General features: G+C 38.3%; 1 protein-coding gene and 1 long non-coding RNA gene across 3 annotated transcripts in view; one reads left to right on the plus strand and one right to left on the minus strand.

Moving 5' to 3' along the window:
* Nucleotides 1–2,851, minus strand: part of Dse (dermatan sulfate epimerase) — a 64,822-nt gene extending 61,971 nt beyond the window's left edge. The window contains exon 1 of one of the 2 annotated variants that reach the window (XM_078019360.1): nt 2,363–2,762. The gene's annotated coding sequence lies outside the window, so the exon portion shown is untranslated. Of the gene's footprint in view, nt 1–2,362 lie in introns of both variants that reach the window. The other variant, XM_078019364.1, reaches the window with a different exon arrangement.
* On the plus strand, nt 1,597–15,962 carry LOC144366081 (uncharacterized). The gene is made up of 2 exons (XR_013424932.1): nt 1,597–1,897; nt 15,706–15,962. It is a non-coding gene; the product is annotated as an uncharacterized LOC144366081 (long non-coding RNA).
* Nucleotides 15,963–17,550: the final 1,588 nt, after the last annotated feature.

Genomic DNA, 17,550 nt, shown 5'->3' on the forward strand with positions numbered 1-17,550 from the left:
ATATCATCTTTTGATAATTTATTTAACTCTTTTGAAAACAAAGATTACCCATTATTAAAACCTCAGTTCAAATGTTTTACCTTCCTTTTTTCCTCTCCAGTCTTTTATTAAAATCATGACACTGATTGAGAATTGTGTAATTTCTTTCATGCAACACACAGTGATCCAAGGAAAGTAGAAATAAAAAAGAAGCCTATCACAAATAACATTAAGAAATGTATAAAGCAACATTTTGTTAATTGCAGAATGCATTTGCATCTATGATCACAAAATATTTTCTCAATGATTAAAACAAGATTTTAAAAAATATGTTTATTTTTATTTATTTATATGTGGTGCTGAGGATCAAACCCAGGGCTGCACACATGCTAAGCAAGCGCTCGACCGCTGAGCCACAATCCTAGCCCCAAACGAGATTTTTTAAATGAAGCACTGGGAAACATCTGTGAAGTTAAGAACTTAATCTCAGGATGTCCACCAGGTTCTCCCAGAGCAGTACTACCAGATATTGGAATGGACATACCATCTCACTAAAATGCACAGTTCTAACTTACTGTTGAACTACTTTCATCAAATACTGAAGTAAATGCACACACAAAGATTAGTCACTAAGATGGTTCTGACCTTACCTGACAAATCTAGCTGATTTTTCTTAGCAAGTATTTTCCCTCCACTAGGCCTCAACCTCATAGGAAGGAACTTAAAACACTGTCTACCCAGCAGGATCACGAAAGCAATCTACCCCATCATGCAAAAGCCCATATTGTATTTTGCTGCAAATTTCCCTCTTTGTCTAGTTCTTTTTTCCCCCCAAGAGTCCCCTTTTTCCTGGGTGACTGTACTATCATTTTTAAATCTGAATATTAGAATGTGATTTGTAGGCCACTGTTACTATTTAACTAAAACTTAATGAAACTGATACTGACATCATATACCTGTCAATGAAAAATAACTCAAATTCTGAAGGGCTGCTCATATGTTTTTCTTTCTTTCTACTTTGCAGTTCCAAGAAGGCTAGAGCTGTTTCTCATGTACCTCTGTATGTTCCTTTATTTAACAGCCCTCTCTTGCATTTTCCCTAAACCCACACAGGGGGTCACAAGGTGAGGGAGACATAGAATTCAATTTTCTGTTTTTTAAAAAACCTACATACTCCACCAAAGGTCTTATGTCTGTATAGCAACCTTAAAGGAAAAAAAGAAACATGTCACACTCATAAATAATCCTATATTTCTTCCATGCACATTTCATTTTTGTGACCCCATTTAGTAGTACAATCTGAATATTCTATAAAATATTTAATCTCAATATTTCATTTCATAGAGATTGTCCATTTATTGAGAAATCAAAACGGGAATTCTTGAAAGGTTAAATTCTATAATGCAAAACATAATGAAAATATTTATAAGTGAGAATCTATATTTATTTCAAATTTAATGTAATATAAAGCATGAGGAGGGGAAAAGGTTTTAAAAGAACTTTACTTCGCAAAGATCCCTAGAAAATTAACGTGTCATATTTCCTGACTTAAAGAATTCCAGGTAAATGAGGTTCACCTCATACTTCTGGAGCAGTGGACTGAGTTTTAATCTTAATGCCAGCCGGCCTAACAGGAGGTTGCTGGCTTAAATGAAAGATGAAAATGAAAAAGTTCTCAGGTCACAAGCAGCTCAGATTCCAGGGCGACAGATGCTGAGCCCATGTGGCATCGCTTACAACGCTTCCCAGTCAGTGAGTCAACCCCCTGCCTGGGGCCGCCTCGGCGATGGGGTTTACCAACAGTTTCTCCGATTGTCCGTGGAGCCTAGGAGCGCTGGAATCCAGCATCTGGGAGAGGCTCGCGACGTGCTCCTTCGGCTTCCTCAGCCACAAAGTCGACCTGCCAGCGCCCGGAAAGGTACGCAGGACCACCGGGCTGGCGCGCATACGAAGGGAAAGAAGTGCACGAATCTGTGCCACCCAACCCGGCAGAAAGAAGCCGAAGCCCCCTGGGCCGTCAGGGAAATCGCAGCTGGGCCAGGCAGCCCGGATGCACAAAAGCGATCCCCGGTTCCTACGGGGTGCCAGGCTTGGTGCTGGCTATTCAAGGAGTAGAAGGGACTAACAGCTGCCTTTGAGGGAAGCCCACGCCTCGGGTTTCACGCCTCGGGCGCCCTTGGGGAGTCCAGCTCAACCGGGCCCCGGGCGCGCAGCCCGCTGCGCGCGCGGCGCCCAGCAGGGACGTGGCTCTGAGCTTCCCGGAGGCTCCCGGCCAGCCCCGCAGGCGACTCGCCCGAGACTCTGGAAAAAAGTTATGCGGCTCGGAACCCACAACAGCACCCGCCACGCGCCCCGGCCGCCCCGCGCGCGCGCCTCTGCTTACTGCTCCCAGCCGAGGCTCCGTCCTCTCCCGCGTCGCCCCCTCAGCCTCGAGCTCCTTCCCGCCCCAGTTACTCCAGGGCGCCCGGGCCCCCGGCCCGCTAGGAGCCGAACCCTCAGCGCGACCGCCGCGCCATGGGTGCCTGTGGGGCGCCGCGCCCCGGGATGCGCCGCTGCAGCCTCGGGAGGCGCTACTGCGAGCCGGGCCAGAGCGGGTGGGTGGGGTGTGGGTGAAAAAGGGGCGGAGGGCGGTACGCGGCGGGCGCTGAGGCTCGGCTGGAGGGAGGAGGAAACCGCAACGTCAGCAGAGCCTGGGGAGGCGAGGATGGGGAAGGGGAAACTAGGACCCCTCCCCTGGCCGAACCCCGACCTCCGGCCCTCCCTGCGCTCTCCTCCTCTTCTCCCGGGTTCGCCGCCTGGAGCTGCGCTTGGCCTTCCCCACCACCGGCCAGACTCCAGGCACCCCTGCCCTGCCAGGCCTCTTTGGCTCTAACTTGCTCTGTATAGTTTCTTAGAATGCAAATGCTTCAGGTTCGACTCTGGGATCGCACCCAAAGGAAAGATAACTTTTGGAGGCCAGAGAGGAAGAGCTGATGCTTCCCTGCAGCCCCCAGAGAGCAAATCTACTGCTTTCTGCGGCTTCCAAAATAGTGACTTTTCCTTTTCTTCCGCACTCGGTTTTACTCCCAAAGAGAAGGAAATCACCTAATCAGAAGCAGTTCTCGCTTTGACTGTACCACAAAATACACTAAATCCGGAAGCACTAAGCCTTGCATACTGAACAGATTTTAATCATAAAAGATAAAGGGTTGGGAGCAGAGCATTTGATGTTTGCAACTCACAAGAGGAAATTTCATTATCTTATATCATGGGTGTGTGTGTGTGTGTGTGTGTGTGTGTGTAAAAGGGGGGTGGGGAGATCCCTCATCTACCCAAGTTCTTCAGGTGGAGCATTTGCCACCTTAGTAGTTACAGCCTTTTGGAGAAAAGTTTCCTCATGTTTTGTTAAAAGTAGACAAACACAACCTAGTTCAACCAGGCCCCAGGGAGTTGTTAGATCTGACCAGGGAAATCACCTGGGGTAACCCCCCCCTCCGCCCCCGCCCCCGCAGTGAGCAGTAATTAGCCTACCAAAGCTCAACTGTACAGAGATGATAGATGGATAGATGTGTGGGCTATTTGCCCAGTTCATTACAATGGAAGGTGTTTTACTGGGGAAAATGTTTTTCTCACTGTTTGCTTTCAAGAACTTTATTTTGAGTTCTGAAAGGCCCCCTCCCTCCATTCCCTTTGGCCTCAGAGGTTCCAAAAACCTAAAGGAGCTTCTATCCAACTACATTTTTAGAAAAATAGGGGATGTCTACTTTTATACGTCTCTTCTTTGCAGAAATTGCGTTTAAAAGATTCCTCACAAGCAGGTCTGGAGGGAATGGTCTTTTTAAAGTTGTTAAATGTTTACTCAGGTAAATCACTGATTTGCACACATTTTCTTATGTGTTAGAGATGGACTGTGGAGGAGAGAAAGGGCTCTAGAACTTAGAATTTGTCTTAATATGATCAAATCCTTACTTTGCAATTTACAGTGAACTGTGGAAAGCTAAGTTAAATACAGTCTTCCGTTTCCTAATCTGTAGTATAGAGAGATAATACTTCCACTGAATAGTTACAGAGGGGATGCATTAAAAATGGCTAATATTTATTGAGAGTTTGCTACATGCCACGCACAATGCTAAGATATTTACATCTACTAATTATTAGGATAAATTGTGTAAATGCCTAGTAGTATGTAGCCCATTTGTTAATTTCCACTTATCTTTTCAAATTTGGAAGATATCTTAGAGAAAACATCTGGTTTAATTTATTTAGCTTCCCAACAAATAGTGTTTTTGTTTGTTTGAGTCAGGTTCTTGCTATTTTTCCCAGGCTGGGCTCAAACTTGAGACCCTCCAGTCTCAGCCTCCTGAATAGCTGAGATTACAGGCAGGTAGTAAGTACCACACTCACTCCAGAAAGTAACCTTCTAGTCAGTTATTCTCCAACCTAATACCTTAGAATCATCAGCTATTATAAATGTTTTTATTAGACCAATAAATCAGGATTCCTAGGGAAGGGTCTAAGCATCAGCAGGGTCAACATTTTAAAATCTCCTTTCACTTAATTATAACTCACAATCAGTATTGAGAATTCTCGACAGGAGGCAGTACCTACTGTCATTTACCATTGCTTGACTTGGAAATCTGCCTCTGGATGACATCCACTTTTGGAAAGAGCCCCCATTACAGTATGTCTCCATAAATCTGTAATTCTGCCTTCTGAATCTACAGGGTGCATGTAGCCTTAGTTCTAAAGAAGAATGCTTCATTGCCTAGGTAAATACCCACCTCCATCAACGTTTCTTTATCCTTTGGACTTTGCCAAGATCCCTCCCAAAATCTTATTTCAAGAACTGAATTAAAGCTTTCATCCAAATGGAAGAGTAGAATGATGTTAAATGCTTTGTTCTAATTACTATATTTTTCTTCTAATTATATTACCCCCATTGATTCTTATATTACAATCTACTAAAACCCTAAAGTGGTAAACTGTTTTTCAGAATCGCTGCTACATCTCTCCAACCAATAGACATTGCAGTTTGTGTTCAACACTTACATGTGCTTCTAGTGAATTTTATTGTGTTAAATTTGGCCTCTTTAGCTTGTTGATATGTTGGGTACTATGGGCATAATTGAGAAAGTCTATCTCCCAATTTTACATGCTCTGCAAATCCAGTTCTGTATTCATTTAAGTTCTTGTGTTCAGGTACTTTCCACTGCCAACTGACATAGATTTCTCATGCTGTTGCATATTCTTATCAACTGAGGACCCATGTTTCCTAGGCATATTTTCTTCCCTGTTCCTGGACAGCAGCCTGGTGTGCATAGGTGCATGGCACCTTTATAAGAATTAGAAAAGGATACCCTCACCCTCACCCCAGTTGAAAGATGAGAAAAAATGAGCCCTTTCTCCCAGATGCAGCTGCAAACAAATAGCAGATGCACTTTGTTAGATGTCTTTGTTCTATTGATATAGCAACACTGTCAAAAAGGAAATGACTACTACTTAGTGAATTCTTGTTAACTTCTACTTAATTACTCCTTTCTTTTTTTCTAAATGCCTGTTACATTAATAATAGATTTATTAATTTTGTTCATTGTAAAAAGTCTCTTTTCTTGGTTTCAGGATAAGAAGTCTCTTGGTTTCAGCTTTTTTCTTGAAAATTTGTACATCTGTCCATCTCCGATTTTTTAGTGTTCATCTCTTTCTGTGGATTCTAGTTGCAATTGGTAAACTCTCCTTGCTGAGATATAAAATTTCTGGGTAAGAAGAGTTAAGGTTTGGAGACCCAGGATATTTTATTATAACTTCTTTTCTCTTCGTTTCCAGTTTATTCTTAGGAAGCTTATTTTACCTTTTTAGTTCAATGTTGTTGTTTATGGTAGAAAAAAAAAAGGAATTCTTTCTATTTTTGAGGTAATTTATATAGAGCAGAGGCATCCCTTTTATGTTCCTGATGGACCAAATTTACTTACTTATTTATTTATTTATTTATTTGCCAAGTGCAATGGTTCAGGCCTATAATCCCAGCAGCCCAGGAGGCTGAAGCAAGAAGACTGTGAGTTCAAAGCCACCCTCAGCAGTTTAGCAAGACTGTAAGCAACTCAGAGAGACCCTGTATCAAAATTAAAAAATAAAAAGTGCTGGGGATGTAGTTCAGTGGTTAAGCACCCCTGAGTTCAATTCCTGGGGGGGACGAAAAAATATATATATATTTTATATATAACAACAACAACAACAACAACAAAAATATATATATATATATATATATTGTCATTGGTTTATTCCTGGTTCTAGCTCACAGATACCAATGTTATAAGGCTGTTACAGTTAGATGGTTTCTGTTCTCTTATTGAGTTTAATTCACTCAATTAAACTAAAATCTACCATATAGGTTTTAACCAGTCATGACCCAGGACTGAATAACTGCTTCAATTCTTAAAACATATTTTTCTCCTCAGGTAAAATTTACTCTTTGTGAATCTGCCTTACCCTCTACCTATACATTTTCTCATTCTTGGGTTATTGAAGAGGGATGATTATTTAGCTTGTTCAAGCCATTTTGCCCTCTGGTTGTACTTATTCAGTGACAATCTCCTTGAGCTTCCTCTTCCATTTCTGAGCATTCAGTCCCAGCCAGACATCCATTGAAACTTCTCTAGACTGCCCCACTCAGGTCTTCTTTCCTGGCTTTTCTAGCCCTGGCCTGCTCTACTTCACTACTGAACCTGTTCTGCTGCTACAGCTCCATCCCAAATGACTCAAGCTCCCTAATCATAGTTTTCATCATTAAAACAAAATGAAACACTTACCTACATTGCTAATCATAACTGAGCTTCATCTCCACCCTGAGCCACAAGTTTACATACACTTCTCCTTCAGGTACATATTTCCTGGGCTCACAATCTTCTGACAGATGATTGAGTACAGCAAGAACATCCACATGTGTCTTATTTTATTCTCACAGATACTGATGTGGGTATTATATCATCTGACAGATGAGGGAACAGACTCAGAAAGTTGAAGTGAATTTCCCAAAACAAATATCTCAGACCATAAATGATTTAGTTTGCTAGTATCAAGTCCATCTCCTTTCCACTAAATCTCTTCATTTATATTTGCAAAAGTATAAAGCCCTACTGAAGTTCTGAATTTACCAAGTATTTTTCTAGGTAAAGTGAATACATAAGGCCAGAGTAAATCTTTTCCTCAGTAACTTAAGCGCATGTGACTCCAAAAGCGACATAATTGCAAGAGACTAAACTTGCCTTTCAGGATGCCAGTTCTCCTATACCAAGAGAGCTTTACTTTAGAGTTTTGTTTGTTTTCCTTTTATCTTCTTTATTAACCTGTAAGCTTCCTCATGCTAGAAATGTGTCCATTTCTAGATCTCTTCCTCCTATTTAGTAGCACAGCACATATTTATTAAATTAGAATGCAGTTTCAGATTGCAGCTGTGTCCCAGTCTAGATACAATCATGGAGAATTTACTGTGTCCATCAACTAAGAGGCTGGATTTTGAGATTGAACAAAACTGGGCTCAAATTTAGACTCTGTCATGTCAGTGTATGGCTTGAGACAGGCAATCATTTAACATATTTTAGTTCTACTTTCCTCATGAGCAGAAGTTTAATATTTGTACTTAATCTCATTCGCTATAAAGAGTAAATAAAACATTGCATATGTGCCTGCCTGGCAAGGAGTGAGAACTCAATAAATGTTGTTTATTATCACAGTTTATTAATCAGTCTTTGTGGACTGGAATGTGCCTGGTTTTGATTGTTTGTTGGGCGTTTTTGTTTGATGGATTGATTCTTGCATGATAAATACCTGACTGTTTTAGTCAGCTTTTTTGCCACCACATCTAGAAGACCCAACCAGCACAACTGTAGAGGAGGAAGAGTTCATTTGAAGGTTCACAGTTTCAGAGATTCTAATTCTTCAGGGCTGCAGGTGAGGCTGAACATCATGGCGGAATAGCAAAGGGAAGTAGCTCCCATCATGATCAGGAAGCAAAGAGAGAATCTCCACTTATCAGATACAAATATATACCCCAAAGCCATGCCCTAATTTCCACCTCCTCCAGCCACACCCTACCACTTCAATTACCACTCAGCAAGCCCCTATCAGGGGATTAATTCATTGATTGTGTTAAGACTCTTACAATCCAATCATTTCTCCTCTAAACCTTCTTGTACTGTCTCACATGTGAGCTTTTGGGGGATACCTCACATCTACACTATAATACTGAACTTCACATCATAATATTTTACTTCATCAAAACCAATTAAGATGAATTACACACTACCCTCTAACTCTGCCAAAAGTAATTGAGATTACACCAGTTTTATACCAGCTGGTAAACCAAGCCTTATGGGATTTTCTATTGTAAGATTCAAAAGAAGATAAGAAGTGGCCCTTGCACTATTCTGTAATACAAAATCTAACCCCTGGCTGTACAATAGTATCACCTGCAAATACCTAGCACAGCTGGTCTTACCCTCAGACATCCTAAGACTTAAATCTTAGGATGCAGCTTAAGCATCCTGCTTTTAAAGGTACCAGATGGTTCTTTTGAATGTGCAGTCAGAGATAGAACCAATGTTACACATAACAGTGATCCCCAAGCCTTACTGCACATAAAATTTCAGAGAATATTTAAAACTTCTGATGTCCAAAATGTAGACTGTACTAATAAAATAATAATTCCCAAAGATTTAAAATTCTTGTTATTCTAACATTCAAAAAATTTGGGAACTTGTGTTCTATAGGACTGTTGCTAAATATGCACTCAAACTAAAGAAGTGTTGATTAAAAAATTCTTATTTGCTCATTTGTTCTGGTGTAATAATTGTATAAAATGATTTGAAGATTGATTTTATTCACTAATGTATTTCTTTCTAAATAATTTTTATTGGCTATGCAATTTAGGAAAAATAATTTGATTTCAATTTTGGCTGATATAATGAAGTTGATTTCACATTGCAGTTAAGGTTTCATTTCACACTTCATCTGCCTATTAGACATAAAGAATTCCAATAAAATATTTAACATTGAGGCCATTTGGACATCTCCTTCTGCTGATGAGATTAATTATGGTAAGCAAAGAAGATCTAAGCTATATTGTATATATAGTATCTTAGATGAGGAATAATTGACAATTTGCTAATGTTAAATTTGAGAATGGTAGTCCATGATTTTATATCCTTTTCTTATTTAACACCAAAGAATATACAGTTTCTTCTGTGTTTTCTTTCATTTTTGTGATTTTTTAAAGAGTGTTATTTTTGAGAATTTTTATTATCATGGCCATTTGGATAATACTACCATTATTCTAATGCTAAAATAACAAAATTTAAAAGCCTAACTACAGACAAGAAAGCTAATGCATGATAACAAGTCCCATTCATAGTGGGAAGATTGATATCATGTTGTAAAGATTAGCCATGAAATATATACAAATATTGCTTTCTGATCAGTTATTGAGCAAGTAGCCACTGTTATAAGTAGAACTAGAAAACAAGTTACAATGATCATGGATTATAGTATATTAGGAAAGTTCTTTAAACTGAATTTATCTGAATTGAGCAAATATTCATGTGGTTTGGGGGAAGATGATTGGATTAATATTAGAAACTGAAAATTCTGAGTTCTAAGATAAGGTCATTTACAAATTTGGTATAACTGCAGAAGAAATTATTTCTCTTTTTGTTTTTCTAACTTTGGGATATTAAGCAATAGCAGAAGCCATGATAACATGGCAAATAACTTAATCAATTTGAGTTTTAGTATCCTTAGTTACAAATGGAAGAAACTGGACTAGTTGTTCTCAATTCCAGTTATACTTTAGAATCACTTAAGAAACTTCTAAAAATATAACAATGCCTCATGCTATCCCTCAGACAAACAAAAACAGAACTTCTGGCGGATACGGCTTACTCAAGTGAAATCTGGGCTACTATAATGAAATGCCATAGACTGGATGACAACAGAAATTCATTTCTCATCATTCCGAGACTGGGAAATCCAAAATCAGGGTGATAGCCAATTCAGTTTCTGATGAGGGCTTTTCTCCTGACTTGATGAGAGTAGCTTCTGGTTGTGGTTTCATATGGACTGTACATTGAGATTCTCTCTTAATCCTTCTTATAAGGTATTACCTTTATGACTTCATTGAACTTAATTATCTCCTAAAAGCTGGTTTTAGTCCATTTTTTGTCACTGTGACCAACATACCTAATAAGAAAAATATAGAGGATGAAAAGTTTATTTTGGTTCATGGTTTCAGAGGTTCAGTCCATGGTTGGCCAAATCCATAGCTCTGGGTCTGAGTCAAGGCAGAACATCATGGTAGAAAGGCAGAGAGAAGCAGCTTAGGACAGGCAACCAAGAAGCAAAGAGAGAGTTCTGCTCACCAGGAAAAAATATGTATCCCAAGGCATTCCCCCAGTGAGCTATCTCCTCCAGCCACACCCTACCTGTCTACAGTTACCTACCTGCCCAGTTAATCCATATCAATCATTTCACCTCTGAACATTCTTACATTGTCTCACATCTGAGATTTTGAGGGATACCTTATAGCTAAACCATAACAAGCCCTTCTAAAAATATAATCACATTTGGAGTGAAAAATCACACGAATTTGGGGGAAAACAATTCAGTCTATACACTTGGGATCATGAAATTTTTCAGATCCAAATCCAAATCTTCTGAATTAGATTCTTTCAGGTTGAAACCCATAAGTATGTGCTTTTAAAATGAAACTCTATTGTTAAGGGCCAGGCTATATGGGCAATGACCAAACAGACTCCATTTTACCCTGAGACTCCATATTACGTAAGAAATGCTTCTCCCATGGGAAAGCCTTGCCTCTGTGCCCATTAATAGTTACCTGGCATAACATCTTGGCAACACAAAATAGCAATTCTTATACAACAAAAAATTGTTCTCTTTGGTTTCCATTTTTCTTGGGCAACGTACTTTGTCAGAGATTGATTGTCTAGACGTTGGTAACCATTCTCTAACTTGTACTGCACTAGGATCATTTTGACACCTTTCCCTTCTTCTTGCTTGCTGCTATGTTAACCTGGAAAGTCCCAGGGGAATTGCCAGTGTACCCATTGCATTGTCTCACTAACTGCCCAATTCAGCTTCTGTACCAGCTTGCTCACAGCTACATCAACCAGATGTGGGTTTTGCAGGTTTTGCCTTTAAATATCCTAAAACACTCAGGCTAGGGGCTGTTCCTTACAGAGACAGTTATGAGTCCTGTGGGAGTAGTTGCTGTACAGCCAGCTAAATAAAGATTCTTCAATTTGGACAAAACTGGGACTTGGTGTGTTTTCTGAGTGACCTGGCCCACAATACTGTTGGTAAATCTTATGTACTTCTGAGTTTGAGGACCACTAGCCTGGACCACCAACCCAGGCCGTTTGTCCTTACATTAGACCGTATACTTGAATCACTTAGAGAATTATAAAATTTTGATACCTCAGTACTGTCCCAGAGATTCTGATTTAATTATTGTAGAGGCACAGCCTAAGAAAGTTTTAAAGCTCTGAAGGTGAATCCAATCTGAGAGTCACTGGTGTAGAAGGTCTCTGAAGGTCTGTAAAGGTCTTTAAGGGTCTTTGCAGTCTAAAATGATATGAATTTTAATATAATGACATCTATATTATTAATATAATACAATAAATAATCTACATAATGTGCATCAGAAGAATTAGAGGACAACTCTAGTTTGTAGCTCTAGACACAACTCACATTAGTAGCTTTTATTAAACACTTGGTGATATAATACATTTAACAAGAAGTTTTTGAGACTTCTTGTTATTTTGATAGTACATTTACTGAATGTATGTCTATTTATTTTGTGATAAAAATCAAAGATTTATTGGTTGGTCAATGTCTTTCCATGGGAGAAGACTAAATTCAGAGACAAGGAGTAATTCTTTTTTTCGGTGCTGGGGATTGAACCCAGGGCCTCAGAACTATACCGACAGCCCAAGAAGCAAGGAGTAATTCTTAAAAAACAAATATAATGTGATTATTTTGTAGATCTTCAAAAGTCCATTTAACCATAAAAACAAAATAAACATGGGTATTTCTCAACATTAAAACTTGCATTCAGTTATATAAATTAAAAATCTCTTTTGATACTAAAATATAAATGACTATATAATAAAATTATAGATGTCATTTCCTCCAGAATTTACAATAATAAGTAGACAAATGGCATTTTAAAATACCTCAAATCACCAGAGCTCTGACCAGTGAACTTAATTGTAATGCCATCAAATATTACCATATAAAAGTGGAAAACTCAATGCCCTTGGTATTTTCCTTTTTTTCCTCCCTCCCCACCCCAAAGTACATGAGTCATTTAAAAACTCCATTTAAATATTTCAAACTCATCATAGGAATAACTAACTGATGAATCAAAATAAATAATGGTCTTGGAGACAGGAGTGGTAGTGCATGTCTGTAATCCCAGTGACTTAGGAGGCTGAGGCAGGAGGATTAAAAGTTTGAGACCAGCCTCAGCAATTTAGCAAACTCCTAAGCAACTTAGAGACCCTGTCTCAAAATAAAAAGGGCTGAGGATGTGGTTCAGAGATTAAGTGCCCCTGAGTTCAATCCCTAGTACCAAAAAGAAAAAAAAAGATAAAAAATAAAAATAAACAATAATTTTAAAATCTTGGGGATTAATAGAATCGTTATTAAGAATGGTATTTGAGTCCTTGATGTAATTACAGTTCTGTTTTGATGAGATTAAGGGGAAATATTTTCCAAACATATATACATACTAAGAATTCATAAAGTCGCTGGGAGAGTTAATTTTAAATTATTCCATTCACTCAAAATTTTCAGCTTTATTGAAACGGATATAATGGTATTACCTTTGTTTAAAAGTCCTTCAAAAACTAGCCTTCAGGGCTGGGGTTGTAGCTCGGTGTTAGAGTACTTGCCTAGCATATGTGAGGCACTGGGTTTGATCCTTAGCACCAGATAAAAATAAATAAATAAAAAGGGTTTGTGTCCATTTACAACTAAAAATATTTTTAAAAACTAGCCTCCAGATACTTTCCTTTATGTTTCGATAAGTAAGCATTATCAAGGAAATTACAAATGGAATATTAGAATAGATATCAAGATGGGACTTTCTTTCCAAATGCAGATAGAAGGCAATATTTCTTCTCTTTAAACAAGCTTATAAGTAAAACAAAATTTGGAAGGGTATCATTTGAAAACATTGTTGCCATATTGTCAGTCTGTTCTGTGTAGATATAACAAAATACCTGAGACTAAGAACTTCATCATGAAGAAAAGCGGTTTATTTAGTTTATAGTTCTGGAGGTTCAAGAGCATGATGCCACCATCCATTGGGCTCTGGTGAATTCCTCGTGCTGGATGGTATCACAATGGCAGGAGCATATGTGGAAGACAGAGCTCACATGGCAAGCCATGAAACAAGAGACCAGGGAGGAGCAAGGCTTATTATTTTATAATAACCCATTCTCTCAGGAACTCTGATTGGAAGACCCAATCTGCTGTGAGACCAGCATTCATTCATTCATGAGGGTGGAGTCCTCAATGACTTAAGTACTTTCCACTGGGCCCCACCTCTTAAAGTTTCCACCACCTAACACTGCCACACTGGAGACCAAGCTCCAGCATATGAACCACATCAAAACCATACCACAAATAAATTATGCTTTCATTGAATGCTATTACAAAAGACTATGGCCTGACAAGAGATCTTCCTCCAAGTCAACAGATATCATTTTATGAGTAGAATGAACTACACAACACAGAACCACAGATGAGCTGAGAATAACATGCTTCAAGAGAAAAGAAAATGTTAAATAATTTTGTAAATTTGTAATCATGTTGCATTTTAAAATACCTAAATATTGCCAAACTCTCATCTGTTTCCACCTAATCACATCACCTGTGCTATATGCTGTATTACAGTATCTATTCTGAGTGTGAAAGAATAGTACTCACTTTAGTATGTCCCTGATCTGGCAGCTGTCCTCTGAAATTAAAACCTTGCTAAGAAATTTCCGGACTTTACAAATATTGACAGTGTTTGCTATACATAGGAAACACAAAACACATAAGTATAGTAGCTGAACTAAAACTGCAAATAGGAAGAAAGGAATATTTAAAAATTTTCATGAAAACAATTAGTAAAATCCATATGACTTAATATTAACCCCTTTGTAATGTCTCTACAATAGTTTAAACAAGCAAACAAAAAAACTAAGATGGGAATTGTGGAAGGAGGAATTGGTGAAAGAATGATATCATCTTACAGGGAAACTAAAAATGCTTATATAGTAACTGTTGCCTATTTAGTCTACCATGAAGCCATAAGAATTGTTATGCTATCTAACAATTTATTTCTGACATTTTTCTTAAAACAGATTTTCTTTAAGCCTTTTTTTATAAAACTGAAAAATAATGGCTAGGTAGATGATCAAGATGCAGAAATAGGTATACATATTAAGTTTCAAAAACAGTGTTTATCTTCATATTGTCTCTTTTGGTCTATTTCATTTAAAAATAAAGATTTTGATCAACTGAACATATTTGAAAACTCACTAATAGGTTATAACTTAAAAATATTACACTAGGCTTATTGTGTATGTACAGAGAAATTTTGTTCATGTCTATTTCAAAGTTTAAAAGCATATAGGCCTCTGAGAAATAGGAGACTAAAACAGTGGCTTCAGAACTCTTGATAAAAATCTACAAAAATCTAACCAATAAACACTTAAGACACGTTGGTGCTTTAACCAAACAAGAAGCAAAAGCAGAGACAATTTTGCTTAAAATCAAACTCTTTGTGGCATTTAGAGGCATACTTATAGTGGCAGAAGGAAACCATATTAAATAGATAGGTTTAAAGCCTAAAGAAAACATACAGGAGCTTTAAAAGTTCCCCAAGAAGTACAATGATCTTCTAACAGAAAGATGCAGTTGTTACAGCTGTTAAGACTTCAGGGATTCCTCTTATCCTAGAAGTCATTGATTCCCTAATGAGGATATCCACCTGGTTAATCACTTTTTCCTGACACTGAAAAGGAAAGCAAGTTCCAAGTTCTGCATTTTACAGACCATGCCCACCATGGTCCATCACCACTTCAACTAACAAAAGAATAGCTTTTCATTCAACAAAGCTGAAAGGAAAATGAGAAAGCGAGAGATGGGCAATCGAGAAATGAAGGACAGAGACCAGGCAGAGATGCACACAAAGGTTCATTTGTCAAAGCTGACAATTAAAGGCCATTTCTCTATAGAGAGGAGAGAAAGGCCCCAAGATGTTCAGCTTTTGTGGGGTAGGGGTTTGGAGGTGTAGTGGTGGTGGTATGGGATAGGTTCAGGAGTGCTTGTGTCAGAGCTAGGCAAGTGGAAATAGCATTGGATTGGCTTAGGTCAATGGCACCTCGGGGCTTTCTAGAGCAAAGGAGTCTGTTCTGGGATTGGCTTAGGGTTATGGTACCATGGGATAGGTCACTAATGGGGGTGGAGGGAGTTCAGGTAAGAGGAAGTACAGGAAAGCAAAACTCATCTCATAAGGTGGCTGCTCAGATGTTAAATCAAGACCCTATAAAAAAAAAAAAAGCTCCATTTATAAGCATTGTATAGATAGTATACATGTGGCCTGGACTGTAGTATTCTGTTCTAGATGTTGCTGATACTGTGATCTCTAAATATGTTCGTTTTCTTTTTTTTTTCTTTTCACAGAGTGATTATCATTGTCCTGGATTTCTGTGGTCAAAAACAGTCAGCATCAGTAAAAGACGGCTATAAATGATGTGGGAAAAAGCTCTGATCAGAAGGGTTTGCCACATTGGATACACAACTTTGAAGCCAAGCAAAGAGGGCCCTTGCTTACCTTCTGCCACAGTGAGAATTCAACTAGATGAATTCTATAGGATGAAAATTGCAAGTATTTGCATGACTGGATCCTATAATATATATAAAAAAGATATATTCACACATTCTTATTTGTCTGGGAGCACTGTGATTTATCAATGACTTGGGTTAATTACTCTCTATAAATTCTATACTTGACAGCTCAGCTTAAGCCTGAGGAATCCAGAAGGCAATACATCAAAAGGGAAAAAAGATATCAGCCAGGAATTTTTCTCTATCTCCATTGACTTTGACACACATACATACAAACAAATGGATTTTAATACATTTTGAGACATGCAGGTGCATGGGTCTCAAGAAGCTTAGAATCACAGGGGGAAGTAAATCCCTAAAATGCCCCAATTCACAGCAGGATATATTCCTCCAGGAGTTGGGGAGGAGTGTCTTCAAAATATTTTGAATATCAATAACATGATTTTCTTAAAATTCTTAAGTCTTTTTTTAAAAGATAAGAGAAAAAGAGCATTATTTTTTTAAAATGTCTTATATAAGCAAGGCTCTGTTGATGCCATGTAAAAAATAATAACTTGTTTTTACAGTTGCAGGAGCCAGGGAGGGAGTGACTCACACCTATTAGCACTTGATCCTTCTGAAGAATGAACTAGAAATGGAGAAAGGAGGAGAACAAACATTGTTCTCTGGATGCCAGAGAAAACCAGAATTCTAGTAAATGCTGGGGGAGGAACCATTATTAGTGAATTTCATAAGTTTGCACTGCTCAGTTAAGAATTATTTTTGAATCATTCTTTGGAAAGATATCAAGTCCTCACAAAAACTACAGTTCCTTGTGGAATAAAAACTAGTAAATAATGTGAGATGGTGACAAGGGGAGGCATCCATGTAAGAGCCTGAATGTGGCTTTTTAGTGATGAATTTGGAAGCACTAGCTATGCAGACAGAATCTGGTGAGCAGAGACTGTGGCAGGGAATGTAAATGGTGAGATTTTCTATACCCAGAATCATAGAAAAGCTGAACACTAGATATGGCTACTGCAGCCAAACATGGGCCACAAAGGAGAGAGAAATGAGCACTGGATGGGGATCTGGAGCTGTTCAATTCAGGGACATATTGGCTCTACCACCAACTCAAGTGAATAAATCATTTCAGACACTGGGGTTCCTGTTTCTTCATTTGTGAAATGAGAGGATTATATCATCTATCTATGAGGTTCTTTTAACTTTAGAATTTTATAACACACAGTTTATGAGCTATGGAACATATGTTTTCTAGATGAGGAGTTTTAAATACTTTTGCCACATTAGAACACATAAATCAAAAGAGGTGAAAATTTTAAGTTTTATAATATTTTCTTGATGTCCAAAGTGCTATTTTAACATGAATTATTAAAATCTTGACAAACTGTACACACAAGTATTTAATTGCGACTTGTGCTAGTGGCTACTGTTTACCATACTGGATAGTACAGCTTTAGACAGTTGTGTGTTTCACAGGAGGGGAATGAAAGTTACAAGTGTCTTTGATCCTCTGAGATATGGTTCCAAAGTCTAGTTATTCACCAAAATTACTGGAGTAACTTAAAAATATTTCTGATCCCAGCCCATTCCTTGGACATAGGTCACGTCTTAAAAAACTTCCGTAGATAAATAGATGTACAAACTGTCCATACTAGTCTTCAAGGCAGTGTTTGAAAA

This window comes from Ictidomys tridecemlineatus, chromosome 8 (assembly GCF_052094955.1).
Source record: "Ictidomys tridecemlineatus isolate mIctTri1 chromosome 8, mIctTri1.hap1, whole genome shotgun sequence".
In the NCBI taxonomy this organism is placed as follows: Eukaryota; Metazoa; Chordata; class Mammalia; order Rodentia; family Sciuridae; genus Ictidomys; species Ictidomys tridecemlineatus.